Source organism: Sinocyclocheilus anshuiensis, unplaced genomic scaffold, assembly GCF_001515605.1.
Source record: "Sinocyclocheilus anshuiensis isolate Anshui unplaced genomic scaffold, SAMN03320099.WGS_v1.1 scaffold58, whole genome shotgun sequence".
NCBI classification, from domain to species: Eukaryota; Metazoa; Chordata; class Actinopteri; order Cypriniformes; family Cyprinidae; genus Sinocyclocheilus; species Sinocyclocheilus anshuiensis.
In genome coordinates, this window is record NW_015547688.1 from 679,513 (window position 1) to 684,734 (window position 5,222).

Consider the following 5,222-nt stretch of genomic DNA (forward strand, 5'->3'; position numbering starts at 1 on the left):
ATCTCATAGTTAACTAAGTCATAGTAATCGTCTAGCTAGTTGATATAGTCAACTATCCTGCCCATCCTTACTGTAGATCCCTGCTTTGCAGCATCTTGTCTCCTTCAAGAGACCATGACCAAACACTGTCTAGGCTGGCAGACCGAAGCATTCCTGAATGGGTGCAAAAGGTAGCTGACATCATAGCTTGCTGTAAAGCGTGCCATTTAGGGATGCGTTCTAACACCTGCAGCCCACGGCTCACATACATGAGCAAGCACGCATGCAAAGGTAAATGTCCATCCACTCCACCGCACAGTGTACCTCTCAATGACCCCAGTTATTAATTCTACCTCCCTCACACAAACAACAAGACATCTTGGCTGACCATGCATCTGGATGAAGAGTGTTGTGGGAGTACAACTAAATGCGCTTGACACTTTCAGAGAAGTCAACCCACCCACCGCCCAGCAGATGAAAAGAGGGCTGCTCCACACCCCTCATATCCCCGCTGGAATGTACAGCGAATTCTCAGAATCGGCTGAGTGATGTCACATGATTGCATTTTCTGAGCTTTGTGTGCGTGTGCGTGCTGTGAGGGTTTAGGTAACGAGTAGTAAATGAAGATGAGGACTGAGCGTTCTGCAGTCAAATTAGGTCGTGCTACAATAGATTTTTCACTTCTGTGTTTTAGCTGCAGGGATTTAGAAAATAGAAAGCAGACTTGGAGGAAGAACAAGTATTTACAGTCAAAAATGTAAGGTTCTGCATTTATTTTAAGGAGAAATTATGCATAAAAATGACGCAAAAAAAATAATATTATTACTTAAAATCTAAAATCTAGTACTGCATGTAAAAACATACGAGTGAATTTTTCAAGTGAGATTTAAAAAGTTAAAAAAAGACTAAAACAGCAAATAACTGTAAATAATTTAACATTGCATTATAATTACTGTAAAATACTGTCAAATTTTGGGGTTTCGGAATTAAAAACTATGAATTAACATATAATTGATATTATATTAAGTCCCTGTGCTACACATCACATACAATTATATTTAATTTACCTTTACTTTAGTTTGTTTTATAGTTTATTTAATTTTAGTTTAGAAATATAATCAGCCAGTTTATTAATATAAATAGTTTTAATTTTTCAGTATGTACATTAGGTGTTTTGTTTTTATGTTTACTACATTATTTTTGCATCATGTGTGTTACCAGAATGTCATCCATTTTTTTACAGTGAATTTTTGGCAACAACTGCCAGATTTTTACTGTAATTTTAACAGGATATTTTTTACACTGTGAAATGACATGAAGGTGAGTAAATGCTTGTGCCTTCCAATATTGTACAGTGTTTTTACTCAGCAGCCTTCTTTCTGCCAATTACAACAGGCAGAAATAGTAATGGTCATCCCGGTACAAAGATCAAAGTGTGCCTTATTAAATATTCAAATAAAAATATTTAATATTCCATAAAAAATGTCAAATTAATAAACGGATACTCAACCATATGAGTGCGTAATTAAAGTTTGTCTAGCTTGAAAGTGTGGGTGTTGCAGAAGGACGACGAGCAATTTTATTCAAAACTGCCTTGACCCAATTCAGTCTCTCATTCTCCCACAGCAGCAGCATTTATTCTTACCTGCTTTTCACCACCTACAAGCAACAGGGCAAACGATGACCTGCAATACTTTCCTGAAGTTGCGAAACATCAACAAACAACGTCTCAATTAAACCTCCGGCACATAGGCCTATCTGTATTAGTCTTCCTGACAGCACCTCAGCTGGCCTGACCCCTGGGACGGCATGTTCTCTCAGCACTTCTTTGTAAACTCATCAGCAGGAAAGATCACTCTGGGTGTTTGCGTACCGCGTGCATGGATTATCGCTAGGCAGTCTTGAACCGAGACAAACAAATTCTCCTGGTTACACAAATTATTCATGCATGGTTTGCATAGCACAATTTGGTTATGCATCACTTTGCTGGTGAACATTATATTGTGGGGTGTAGGCTACATCATGTTTTAATCATGCTGAATAGTGATATTGTAGGTTATTGGGGTCAGATCAATATTTTTATAAAAATACCTCCAATGATTTTACATCCAACTGATAACATTACAAATCTGTGGAATGAAATATCTGGACTGAAGAGAACATGAGAGATCAAAGTTGACAACTGTATGAGAAAATTGGATAACAGGTTATGTAATCCTCTCATGTCCAGCTGGACAGTCCAGACCGTGTTGGAGAGTAAAGCGCTCGCTAGTGTCTTCAGGCAAAGAGGCATGCTTTTCTCAGCTGTCTCATATGACGTCTGCGATCTTCAGCAGAAAGCACAGGCACATTGCCATCCTCTTACAAGTCCTACATGGACCTGATCCAACGGTAACGTAGCCTCCCTGGTGTTTTTGGTTGTTTAGGCAATAAAAAGAGGTCGGATGTCACTTCCCAGCAACATCATTTGTGCATAGGTATATTGCAAAATAAGCCAATGTGTCATAATATGAGACTAAACTTCAGGCAAATAAAAACAACATGGTCATGCTTTTCCATTTTGTTCCTTGACCCAAAATTAATGGGATTAATGTTTGAAAACCTTAAAACATGCTGCTCTTTCTAAACACATACAACACAAATGAGGTTAAAATGCAAATGAAGACGTTTTTGATTACATTTAGTAAATATTACACTACAATACAGTGGTTTTCTTCTTTAAAGATCATTGGTCATTAATCAGTCAATAAGAGTAAGCAACTTTCACATCAGCTTTCTCAAGTTTAAAAACTATTTACCACTTTTCAGTTGCTAGTTCATTACTTAACTGACTCTCTACCCTGGGTTGTTTTTATTTTTAATATACATATATAAAATATAAAAGTTAAAACTGACAAGCTACAGTGTTTAAATGTAAAGATACACGGTGTTCTTCACACACTCTGTTTATGCTTATAGGATGTTCACAACCCATCCAGGCACCCTTATAACGCTGAAAATTACACAACATGTATAAACACACACACACACACACACACACACACACATAGCCTATATATGTGTGTATGAATGTATATTCATATACATATATACACTACACACCCCTGTCCCGTAATCGCAAAAAAAAAAATGCAAACAACGGGGAGAAAATCTACTAAAAAGATGCATTTGTTCGACTGAGCGGTGAATATCATTGGTTTGTTTTTCATCCGGGCATTACACGCAGGTTTGAGTTTAACCTGTCTTATGTTGCAGTTTTACTTAACTGTCAGAAATAAGCCACTCTTCGAGCGGTAAACTGTTAAAAAGTGTCAAACATGAATCTGATTGATTTAGCGAGCTCTCCCATCACTGCTGACGAAACACAGCGGGTTAATTGCTACTTTAAAAACAACTTTAAACTCAATATAGGGAGGTACTGACTAACCTACTCACCAGAGGACCAGTTCTTGGCACTGAGACAGCTCTACGGAGGCATCGGGTTCTGCTGTATTTCCATTGACATTTCTCCTCCTATACTTTGACAAAAGCTCCCAAATCGGTAGCTAGACTACCAGGACCTCGTGTGAAATGAAGTAAGTAAAAATGCGCTCGATCAAGGCGCCGATATGTGGCGTAAACACAGTTGCATATGGTATATTCGTCTCTGGTCCGTCAAAGCTTGTTCTGGAAAGGGGAGGACGCTGATGATCTTACTACGAATCGAGTGGTGCTGAACTCTACAGTGTGTACACGCGTCACGTGACCCTCCCCCACAGTCCTCTTCAAGAGGCCCGACTGCTAAATGTCTAATCCTACAACGGTAAACCATAGTTATTAATATTCATAACGCAAACTTTCGCTATTGGACGGTAACACGGCTAAGGCGCCCGTATTAATTAATATTCATTAGGCAGGTGTTCGCTATTGGAAGGTCACCGAACAACGCCTGCGTATGGTAATTAATATGCATGAGCCAAGCCTTTGCCAATGGAAGGTTACCAAGTCACGTGAGCGCGGCGTACTTAATATTCATAAGCTTAGCCCCAGCCATAGTAGCGTTCGTAATTTCGCTTAGTTCGCAGTCATTGGACGAGTGTGACGGAGGGGTGACATATACAGCAACTTTCAATAGAACACTGTTCACTCACTATCGCGTTCAAAAACACGCCACAAAAGCAGCTTTGAATCTCCAGGTCAGAGGATTACGGATCCCGCAGCATTATTTAGTCCATCTTTCACCAGTAGTCTGGAGGAAATTAACCTACTTGCAGTTGATTTTATTTTCATAGTCAATAAACTCTGTTTTTGTTTGGTAGAAAAGCCTCAAGAAAACAACTACATCAGAATATAGAGACAGAATATGACTGCTAGCAAACTAACTTCAATATGATGCATATGGTTTTAAATGATTCAGTATAGTTTAGTTAGTTTAGGTTTTATTAATACCCCAATATTCAGAATATTGCTTAGTCAAAAGCCTATGGGCTTAGCTGATTTGTAAAGGTGCATTCTGTTGTTTTTTGCAAACTAAAAGAAATTGAACAGCACTTTCACGTACAGCACTTCTACACAGAGTATTGCTCTAGTGAGATCTGTTACTGATATAATAATACTATGGCTGGATCCAAAATCGCATACTCTCTGAGTAGGTGCTTGTTTTGAATAAGTACTTACTATATGATTGTTAGAAAAACTTTAGTTTTGTGTATAAATTCAATCACATTCATCATGTTGTCACAGTCATGTGACCTGTCAGCCATTCACAACTTCTCTCTGGTGGCCTCATGGGATAGTAAAGTGTGCATCAGATGTGCACCTCATAATCTTACCGGAAGTAGATACCTTTTGCCGACTCTTTTATGAATAATGTGAATTCGACATACCCTTTTCACTGTTATTCACTTGCTATAAAGTTTGGAAGTATCTATATTTGGATGCAGCCAAACTTTACTTTATAGGCACTTTAAGCTAGTGCTGAAGTCGCTTTACAGGTTATAACACTAAAGTATGTTCATTTGCAAAAACAGAAAACTCAGTTTTTTCAATGTGCATTCCAATTAATCTCAATCAAACTGCAGTTGGGTTATTTTGATTAGGTTAAAAAATAACTAAAAAATACAGCTAACTAACACAATAAAAACATGATAACACAATAAAAAACATGATTTAAAAAAAAATAAATAAAAAATTGAGTTATTCTGTTTTTGCAAATAAACTCTTCATATACACAAAACAAGCACGCCAACTAAATATAACAAACA

General features: G+C 37.7%; 1 protein-coding gene across 2 annotated transcripts in view; it reads right to left on the reverse strand.

Moving 5' to 3' along the window:
• Positions 1-3,737, reverse strand: part of LOC107703371 (probable G-protein coupled receptor 146) — a 9,827-nt gene extending 6,090 nt beyond the window's left edge. The window contains exon 1 of one of the 2 annotated variants that reach the window (XM_016505973.1): positions 3,415-3,737. The gene's annotated coding sequence lies outside the window, so the exon portion shown is untranslated. Of the gene's footprint in view, positions 1-3,406 lie in introns of both variants that reach the window. The other variant, XM_016505974.1, reaches the window with a different exon arrangement.
• Between the last annotated feature and the right edge of the window lie 1,485 nt (positions 3,738-5,222).